This window comes from Heterodontus francisci, chromosome 34 (genome assembly GCF_036365525.1).
Source record: "Heterodontus francisci isolate sHetFra1 chromosome 34, sHetFra1.hap1, whole genome shotgun sequence".
Classification (NCBI taxonomy): domain Eukaryota; kingdom Metazoa; phylum Chordata; class Chondrichthyes; order Heterodontiformes; family Heterodontidae; genus Heterodontus; species Heterodontus francisci.
The window spans coordinates 7,244,102-7,254,943 of NC_090404.1; the positions used below are offsets into that span (position 1 = coordinate 7,244,102).

The following is a 10,842-nucleotide window of genomic DNA, read 5'->3' on the forward strand; positions in this document are numbered from 1 at the left end:
ATTGGCCTTTTAAAGAGACCGACAGGTTCGGTCTCGGCAATGGCCATGCGGATATTCAGCGCCTGGGTTGTGTGTGCGGTGTTTATACTTGGTAAGGATGACTTCAATCATGTTGTCTCCAAATTACTGTGTTAATATTATTTCAGTAACGCCTTTTAATTCTCGATCTTGTCTTCGTCCTGAACGCATGTTACAGATCAAAGTGATGGCGATACTGTTACTCAGTCCCAGTCTTCAGAAAGCGGGAGAGAAGGTGAAGCAGTGACTATAAGATGTACCTATAGCACAGGTATTAGTTATATTGGTACCGGCAACAAGCAGAAAAAGACTCTCAGTTTGTTGTGTGGAGATGGTCTGGGGATACACGACAATTGAAAGGAGAAGATCTTGGAATTCGTTTCTCTGCTGAGCTCCAGACCGCGACTAAATTCACCAGTTTAACTATCTCGGGTCTGCAGCTGACTGACTCTGCCGTTCTCCTTCCTTCACCATCAGTGGATTAAAGTCATATTGCCTTTATTGCCAGTCTCCAATTACCCTGAGATGAAGACTCCAGCCCCAAACGGATGATGTAGACTTTTAATAGCTTTGTGTCATGGACCCGCAAGACGGGCAATTGTAAAAGTGCAAGTAAAAATGGAAAATAGATGCCATTCTTAACAGCACCAACCAGGTCCGGGGACTGAATACAAAAAATCACATGAGCCAATTCAACACCTGACTAACATCATCTCACACTGATCATTGCACCCGTTCTCCTTCCTTCACCATCAGTGGATTAAAGTCAAACAACATTCTCCATGAAATCAGTGTGATACTTCACGAATATTGTACCGGGTGCTCTGCGTTTCAGATCTTCACATTCAAGAACACAAGAAATAGGAGCAGGAGTAGACCATGTGGCCCATCGAGCCTGCTCCGACATTCAATACAATCATGGTTGATCTTAGACTTCAACTCCACTTTCCTGTCCCTTGATTCCCTGAGAGACCAAAAAACTGCCTATCCCAGTCTAAAAATTATTCAACGATGGAGCATTCACAACCCTCTGGGGGAGAGAATTCCAAAGAATAACAACCCTTTGAATGAAGTAATTTCTCCTCATCTCAGTCCTAAATGATCGTTGCCTTCTCCTTAGACTGTGTCCCCGTGTTTTAGATTCCTCGATCCACGAATACAATCTCACAGTTCCTATCCTATTCAGCCCCGTCAGAATCTTGAATGTTTCAATGAGATCGCCTTTCATTCTTCTAAACTGCAGAGAACATAGGCCCAATGTACTCATTGTACTCTCATCATTAGAAAATCCCCTCAACCTAGGGACCAGTTTAGTGACCCTTCGCTGTACCGCCTCCAGTGCAAGTATATTCTTTCTTCCATGTGGAGACCAAAACTGCAGCCAGTATTCCAGGTGCGGTCTGACCAAACCATGTACAATTTTAGTAAGACTTCTTTATTCCTGTACTCCAATCCCCTTTCAATGAAGGCCAACATGCCATTTGCCTTCCTAATTGCTTGCTGTACCTGCATGTTAACTGTCTGTGTTCTTTGCACAAGTACACCCAAGTCTCTTTGAACATCAACACTTACAAGTTTCACACCTTGAAAAAAATATTCTGCTTTTCTATTCTCACCGCCAAAGCGAATAACTTCACACTTCCCTACATTATATTGCATCTGCAATCTTGTTGCCCGCTCACTTAACCCGTCTATATCTCTTTGCAGCCTCCCTGTATCCTCCCGACAGCGTACCTTTCCATCCATCTTTCTAGCCACAGCAAACTTAGATACATTATCCTCTGTTCCTTCATTTATGTCATTGATAGATTGTAAATAGCTGAGGCCACAGAGCTTATCCTTGTGGCACTCCACTATTCACTGCCTGCCAACTTGAAAATGCCTTATTCATGGCCACTCTTTGCTTCCTGTACATAAACCAATCCTCTATCCAGGCTAATATATTAACCGAAACGCAATAAGCCCTTGTCTTGCCTATTAACCTTTTGTTTGAATATTGAACTGCGGGGTCCCAGTGTGGGGATACTGCGGCCGTTATGGAGTTTGGGCTTTTCGCTTTCTGGGCTCCTCTGGTATTGTTGTTTGATTATTATATTTGTGTTTATTACTGCGACTTTCTGCACATTCCACTATTGATAGAACTGACGTACATTCATCTACCTCTAGTTCTATTAGCCTCTCTGTCTATCTATCTGCCTGTATTATTATATTTCCAACTATCCCACTCTTCCCCTGTTAGTCAATCAATTCATCTTCGGCTGCTTCCTTTGTCTCCGGACCAAGGTTTCCTTAAAATGAGAAGCATATTATCTCTTCTACCTACCTATCTATCTATCTATCTATCTATCTATCTATCTATCTATCTATCTATCTATCGATCTATCGATCTCTCTGTCTATTATCTATTCGACGTTCTGCATCCACGGTTAACCAGGAATATTTTTTGCGGGTGTGAGTTATGGTGACTCTGTCAGACAGTGGCCAACAGAAGCCCAATATTTGGAAGGAGTTTCGATGAGCATTAATTGTATCTATTCAAACTCCAATGTGAGCTATTCTGTGCAGCTTTATCGTCGGAGCCAGAATATGGCTTCCACTTTCGGAATTCAGGCATATTCCTATGGAATGTACGAAGTTAACGGTCATTCTGGAAACGTTCGCAATTCGAGCTTTTCTCATCGTGACTGGGCTGCAGCTCGTTGACAGCGCCCTGTACTACTGTGTCTTAAACCTACACAGAAAAAGACCTCGGGATACTTCGTACAAATACCGTGTTCTGTAAGGTCTTTGGTAGGCGGTGAAGGAACCAATAGGAGGGGAAAATATACTTGCCCTTGTCCTAACCAATCTGTCTGCCGCACATGCATCTGTCCATGACAATATTTGTACGAGTGACCACCGCACAGTCCTTGTGGAGACAAAGTCCCGTCTTCATCATGAGGATACCCTCCATCGTTGTGTGGCACGACCACCGTGTTAAATGAGATAGATTTCGAACAGACATAGCAATGCAAAACTGAGCATCCATGAGGCGCTGTGGGCCATCAGCAGCAGCAAAACTTTACAACTGCAATCTGTAACCTCATGGCCCAGCATAATCCCCAGTCTATCATTGTGAATCATCAGCGAACATCCCCACTTCTGATCTTATGATTGAAGGAAAGCCAGGGAACCAACCCTGGCTCAATGAAGAGTGCAGAAGGGCAAGCCAGAAGCAGCACCAGGCATACCTCAAAATGAGGTGTCAACCTGCTGAAGCTGCAACACAGGACTACTTGCTTGCCAAACAGCGTAAGCAGCATGCGATAGACAGAGCTAAACGATCCCATAACCAACGGATATGATCTAAGCTCTGCAGTCCTGCCACATCCAGCCATGAATGGTGGTGGACAATTAAACAACGAACCGAAAGAGGTGGCCACAAATATCCCCATCCTCAATGATGGGGGAGCACAGCATATCAGTGCAAAAGATAAGGCCAAATCAGTTGCAATAATCTTCAGCCAGAAGTGCCGAGTGGATGATCCATCTCAGCCTCCTCCTGAAGTCCCCAGCATCACAGATGCCAGACCGAAGGCACTGGATACTGCAAGGTGTATGGGACCTGACAACGTCCCAGCAATTTTACTGACGACCTGTGCTCCAGAACTTGCTGCGCCCCTAGCCAAGCTGTTCCAGTACAACTACAACACTGGCATCTGCCCGGCAATGTGGAAAATTGCCCAGGCATGTCTGGTACTCTAAAAGCAGGCCAAATCCAACCCGGCCAATTACATCCGCCAAACCACCCCCCGCCCCCACCCCACCTCCCCACAAGTCCACGTTCAATCATCAGTAAAGTGATGGAAGGTGCCGTCGAAAGTGCTATCGTGCAGCATTTACTTAGCAATAACCTGCTCAGTGACGCTACGTTTGGGTTCCGCCAGGGCCACTCAGGGGCCGACCTCTTTACAGCCTTGGTTCAAGCATAGAAAAAAGAGCTGAACGCAAGAGGTGAGGCGAGAGTGACTGCCCTTTACATCAAGGCAACATTTGACCGAGTATGACAGCAAGGAACCCTAGCAAAACTGAGGTCAATGGGAAACAGGGGAAAACTCTCCACTGGTTGGAGTCGTACCTAGCGCAAAGGAAGATGGTTGTCGTTGTTGGAGGTCAATCATCTCAGCTCCAGGACATCACTGCAGGCGTTCCTCAGGGTACTGTCCTAGGCCCCACCATTTTCAGCTGCTTCATCAATGACCTTCCTTCAATCATAAGGTCGGAAGTGGGGATGTTTGCTGATGATTGCACAATGTCCAGCACCATTCATGACTCCTCAGATACTGAAGCAGTCCGTGTAGAAATGCAGCAAGACCTGGACAATATCCAGGCTCGGGCTGATAAGCAGCAAATAACATTCGTGCCACACAAGTACCAGGCAATGACCATCTCCAACAAGATAGAATCTAACCATCTCCCCTTGACATTCAATGGCGTTACCATCGCTGAATCCCCCACTGTCAACATCCTGAGGGTCACCATTGACCAGAAACTGAACTGGAGTAGCCATATAAGAGCTACAAGAGCAGGTCAGATGCGAGGAATCCTGCGGCAAGTAACTCACCTCTTGACGCTCCAAAGCCTGTCCACTATCTACAAGGCACAAATCAGGAGTGTGATAGAATACTCTCCACTAGCCTGGATGGGTGCAGCTCCAACAATACTCAAGAAGTTCGACACCATCCAAGACAAAGCAGCCCGCTTGATTGTCACCACATCCACAAACATTCACTCCCTCCACCACCGCACACAGTGGCAGCAGTGTGTACCACCTACAGGATGCACTGCAGCAGCGCACCAAGGCTCCTTCGACAGCACCTTCCAAACCCGCGGCCTCTACCATATAGAAAGACAAGAGCAGCAAATGGTTGGGAACAACACCACCTGCAAGTTCCCCTCCAAGCCACACACCATCCCGATTTGGAACTATATCACCATTCCTTCCCTGTCGCTGGGGGAAATCCTGGAACTGCCTGCCTAACAGCACTGTGGGTGTCCCTACCCCACATGGAATGCAGCGATTCAAGAAGGCTACTCACCACCACCTTCTCAAGGGCAATTAGCGACGCCCACATCCCATCAATGAAATAAAAAGTACATTCATCTGCTTTATCCTCCTATTTGTATACTTACTTGCGCGTGATACGAAGAATAATCTGGAGATTACTACTTCTGAGCTCTGGCATGCTATTTTCCTATTTATCTCCCAAAATTCTGATGAAAAAGACCACATCCCCCTTTCTGCCGATGTCATTGGACCACGACTGCTGGCTGTTTACGATCTCCCCATCAGGGTGCGCTGCAGACATTCGGTCACATGTTTGACCCTGGCACCAGGAAGGCAACACACCATCCTGGATTCACATCTGCATCCACAGAACGCTGTTTATTCCCCTAACGATCGAATCTCCTACCCCTGTTGCTCTTGCAGTCTTCTTTTCGCCCTCTGCGCAGCTGAGCCAAGCGTGGTGCCATGGACGTGGATCTGGCTGCACTTCCCAGATGAACCAAAACTTTTATTAGTATTCAGAACTGAATACTGATTGGAGAGTGAGATGCACTTGGGTTGCAGACACTTCTGCGCCGTCTTTTGCTGGGCTCCCACGTCATTGAGGATGAGGGTGAATTTGGAACGTCTTTCTCCTGTTAGCTGTTTAATTGTCCAACATCGTTCATGACTATATGTGGCAGGACTGTGGAGCTTTAATCTGATCCATTGGTTGTGGGACTACTTCGCTCTGTGTATCGCATGCTGCTTCCGCTGTTTAGCATGTATGTAGTTCTGTGTTGTCGCCTCCTCAGATTGACACCGCATTTTTAAGTCTATGGAGACTAAAAACCCGGGCAGCTCCTGGCTGGAAGGAAGTTGGGTTTATACTCACTCTTGTAATGACTGGACCATTGAGGGCAGTGGGTCCCATACTTCACAGCGCCTGAGAAAGGCCCCAATCTGTGGCACGGGCCGCGTTACATTCTGAGACAACCCGCGACAAACGCGCACATCCGCAAAAGGTTTAACCAAGGCTTTTTATATCCCCGCGTGGACAAACTTTCACTTTTATGGATTAAGATCGAGTGGTATTTTAATGGAAAGTGAAGTCGGTTTTCTTTTCAATCAGTTGCTCTTTTATCTAAACGGCTAACATGGGCAGTATGTGACATCTCACAAACATGGCGGACGTCAGTTTGACTGGCAGTGGGTGACGTCACAATGCTTCCCCTCGTCACCGCACTGTGATTTGCTGTTTCCAACATTGATTCAGGGTCAGGGGTCACGAGCCATCTCCAGCCTCCTCTCAGCACCTGTGACCCCGAACTCAGAACTGTGACCCCGAAGGGTTTCGTCTCGACATCTTAAAGGGGGCGTCACCAGTGAGACTGGTGCCTGGAAAAAGGACAGAAAGACCGAGAGACACAGCGAGGGAGGCTAAAGCTAAATATAGCTTAGAGGGCAGGACGGCCCAGAATGATAGTGGTGGGGGAGGAGTGGGGGGAGAGATTGGAGCAGAGAAAGAGTTCAAGCATCAACGCCACCCAGTCCCAAATATAATTCTGAGCCGTTAAGAAGGGTCGTTAATTCTTCTCTGCCTGAATCTGATTTGATATTCAACCACAGGAGACCTCGCGCCTGAACATCAGGAGTGCAGAGAAAAATGCATTCAAAGGACAATGTCGGAAGATACTGGGGTCGGAACAGAAAGCTCTGGTGATGTTCCCGTGACCGGGAGGTACCGAAAGAATCTGATGAGACAGTGACGAAGGAGGAGAGAAATTTCAATTTGTGAAAGTATGAGGTTCACTGGCGGATCCCGGGGCTAATTTTTAGGGAGATGGTATAAGAGGGAATAGAGCAGGGAGAGAGGATCCCTGGTGTGATGTTCAGTGAGTTCAGGGAGATGGTATCAGATGGAATCGAGCAGAGAAGAGAGAAAGGTCATCAGAGAAACATGTGACAGAGGGGCAGGGGTAACAGGTATTGCAGAAAAGGTGAAGGCAGAAAGTTGGCGTGTGCATAACAGAAAAGTGGAGAGTGTATGTGAGACAGATTAGCTGGAGTGTGCGGGTTGTGTGAATAACAGAAAATGTGAAGACAGAGTCTCTGTATCTGATAGACCTCAGTCTCCTGGAATCATTCCTCCAATTTGTGCTCTCTTTTGTGTCAGATGTGCCCCAGGCTCTGGGAATCATTCCAGGGATTGTGCTCCCCTGTTTGTCAGATCGGCTTCAGGCTTTGGAAATTATTCCCAGGAATTTTCCTCCCCTGTTTGTCACATAGTTTTTGGGCATGGGAAATCATTACCCGGGGTCGTCCTCTCTGGTTCATTAGATAGGCCCAAGGTTCTGGCATCATTCTTAGAATTTGTGCTCCTTGTCGTATCAGATAGACCCCGGCTCTTGAAATAATTCCCAGCATTTGTGTTCGATGGTATATTGTGTCAGATATGCACCAGTCTCCAGAAATCATGCCAGGGTTTGTGCTCTCTCATGTGTTATATATCTAACCTGTGCTGTATCTGTTCTGAGAATGTTTAAAGGAACAGTGCAGAGAGAGCTCCCCTGTGTAACTAACCTGTGCCGTGCCTGCCCTGGGAGTGTTTGATGGGACAGTGGGGACGGAGATTTACTCTGTTTCGAACCGGTGCTTTGCCTGTCCTGGGAGTGTTTTATGGGAGAGTGCAAAGCGAGCTTTATTCCCTATCAAACCTGTAACGTGCCTGTCCTGGAAAGGTTTGATGGGACAGTATTCCTCCATGTATCAGACTGCGATGGAGCAGAGCGCTGCTCTTTAATATAACCTGGCACATGACTGTGGCAGACCATAAGATGGGAGAATTCAGTGAGGTGCTCCTGGTCACTGTCCGGTCATTCTGCCACTGGGAGTGGCAAGATACGGCAGAACGAAAGGTGTCTTTACTCTGAAGGGACTCTGGTTGGCACTGCAGCTCCTTCACCGAAGAGCCTTGGGATTAAACGCAACCCGGACAGGACTGGTGCCATATTGCTGTCAGGAAAGTGAGGAAACGTGTAATCGGGAAAAGGGAGCTGTGTAGAGGGTCATTAGGGCAAGGAATTCAGTCAAGTCCAAGTTAGTCCATGTGTTACTCAATATTTATTAACAATTTTAAAAAAGAACATTTTACAGAGAGGATTTAAAGAAAGGTCCAAAATGAATATAACAACTTTACGTCACATTGAGTACAGAACACATACGATCTGAGCTGCCAGCTCTCTGTAAAACTGTAACAGAGCAGAGAGAGAAAACGGAGCTCAACATAAAAAGGGACCACTTGTGAATAAGGAATAGTTACTTATTTACACATGAAATTCAAACGAAGGTGAAACTCGAAGACGCATTTACATTAGAGCCACGATTATCCCACATATTTTAAAGAGGAAAACGGGAATACTATTTATGATTCTCTCAGCTACAGATTCAGAACTATAAATTGAAGGCATTTTACTGTTGGTGTTTTTCTGTTATGCAGAGATGTTTAAAAAACGAGGAAAATCCAGGGTGGCATAAATTCACTCGATCACTTGACCTGTAAAAGAGGGATAAAGGAGTGAAGCAGAGATTTCGTGGTTCGGGACATTCATCTCAAGGTTAAATTTATGAAACTTTTAGAGATTTGCGAAACAACTTCAGTTAAATTGAAGTGTGAGTGGATTGAATATTCTCACCTTCACCAGAGTGACGGCAGCACTGTAGAAAATGCTCAGGAAGAACAGGATGATGAATGTGGAAGCGGTTGTCCAGATGTTGCCGCTCTCTTCCTCATTGTCTTCAATCCAGATGTGGTCTGAGGAATCTACGCGGATATAGAGGAGGAAATATATTCAAATAGTTTATTAATCCAGCATATATTTTGCATTCGAATGTCTCTTCCTTCAGCTATTATTGGTTTTCTAATTTAATTTTCAATGTGTGGCTATTAAGTTAATCATGCTCAGTAATCTATCTCTGTTACCAACTCCACAATTATTCTTCCTTTATCATCGTCCTCCAGGCCTTATTGGAAAATGTGTCAGTTTTTTCTTCAGTGTCAGGCGCTTTTTTATTTTAGATGCAGTTGCGGTTTTTCTTAAGGGATTATTATGGTGAAATATGAGATATCGAGGGAGGTTTACTGATCGATAACAATTATTTTGAAGATGGGTTCGGATATCTACTTATTTGGAGATTGTCAATTGTGCTGAGTAAGAGCTCGGATGCGAGTTCCAATCTTATTTGTATGTGATGAATGTCGCTTGAAAATCATTTACATTCCTCAGTTTCTAAGTGAGAATTTTGCTTCGTTATCTTTTTAGGTCCACCGTGCATTCGGGAAGTTGTTGGAGATGGTGTCCATTCAATCAGTGCATTTGAATTCTACTTTCGTCAACAGCCTGGCGATTTTGTCTGCGCATTTAGTGTTTGTGCAAATGTGTACGAGTATCTTCCTTTGCATCACTCTCTGTTTCCATGTGTACGTGTGTGTGTGTGAGTGTTAATGTGTGGGAACAATGTAGTTGTTTGGGTGCCCATGTGTGTGTCAATGCGCGTGTTTATATGTTAATGCCTGTGTGTATGTGTCCATGTATGTTAGTGTGTTAATGTGCCAATGTGCATTGATTTGTGTAATCAAGTAGCCGTCTGTGTGTGTTTGGTGTGTGTGTATGTGTGTGTTTGTGGTGTGTATATGTGTGTGTGTAAGTCTATGTGAGTTGTGTTTCTTTATCCGTCTTTGTTTATGAGCGGTTGATGTTTATTTATGTCGGTGTCTGTGTCCCTATGCGTGTGTTAATATCTGTGTTTCTGTGTTGATGGATGTGTTTATGTTTCCCTGTGTGTCAATGTGTGTTTATATGTCCATGTGTGTGTGCTAATGTGTTATTTATGCCTGCTTGTGTCCCCATGAGTGTGCAAATGTATGTTTTTGTTGATGTCTACGTTTATGTATTAATGCATATATTAATGTGTGTTTATGTGAGCATGTGTGTGAATGTATGTGCTGATGTGCGCGCTTGTGTATCCATGTTAATATTGGTGTCTATTTGTTTGTGAATGAGTGTGTTAATGTGTTAGTGTGTCTGTTTATCTGTGTGCATATGTACGCGAGTCTGTTAATATGCGAGTGTATGTGTCCATGTATGTGTTAATGTGTGTGATAGTGTGTGCTTTTATGTCTAGGTTTCTGCTTTCGTGAGACTGTACTAACGTGTGCATTTATGTTCGTGTTTGCGTATGTGACTGTGGGAATCTTTCTTTCAGCGTTTGGGTTTGTTTGTGTATGTAGATGCAAATGTGTGTTTGTACATGTGCGTGTGTTTATGTGTTTGTTTATGTCCGTGTGCCTGTACATTTTTATTATTAAACGAAATTTCAGAGAGTACAAATAACCACGTCTAGCCCTGACGGTGTGCACTGCAGAGAATATTCTTTATCGTTCTGTGCGTAAATCTATTCTGTGCGAGATGCAATATGACATCAGCTGGATGAATGCAACAATGAAAATGATGGGCCTCAGCACAACAGGAATAGTGGATGATTAAATCACCAGTTAGATTTAGACTATTGGAATTTAATCTGTCAGGGAACGTGGCCAACAGGAAAATGTTTTAAGATATCATGTTGCATAAAGATATATTTTGCAATATGTTTCCCATTTGGAATGTTTAAACCTTCGTACAGTGAACTGGAAGCCGACTTTGAACTGATGGCAATTGAATCCGATCATGAAGAGCAGTTGGCTTCCAATCTCTCTGCAGGGGGAGTGGGAGTATAGTGGGTTAACAAATGCCCTT

General features: G+C 44.9%; 1 long non-coding RNA gene across 1 annotated transcript; it reads right to left on the reverse strand.

Moving 5' to 3' along the window:
- Positions 1 to 8,148: 8,148 nt before the first annotated feature.
- Positions 8,149 to 9,218, reverse strand: LOC137348989 (uncharacterized). Its single transcript, XR_010969189.1, has 2 exons — positions 8,740 to 9,218; positions 8,149 to 8,600 (listed from the first exon to the last, which is right to left on the reverse strand). It is a non-coding gene; the product is annotated as an uncharacterized lncRNA (long non-coding RNA).
- Positions 9,219 to 10,842: the final 1,624 nt, after the last annotated feature.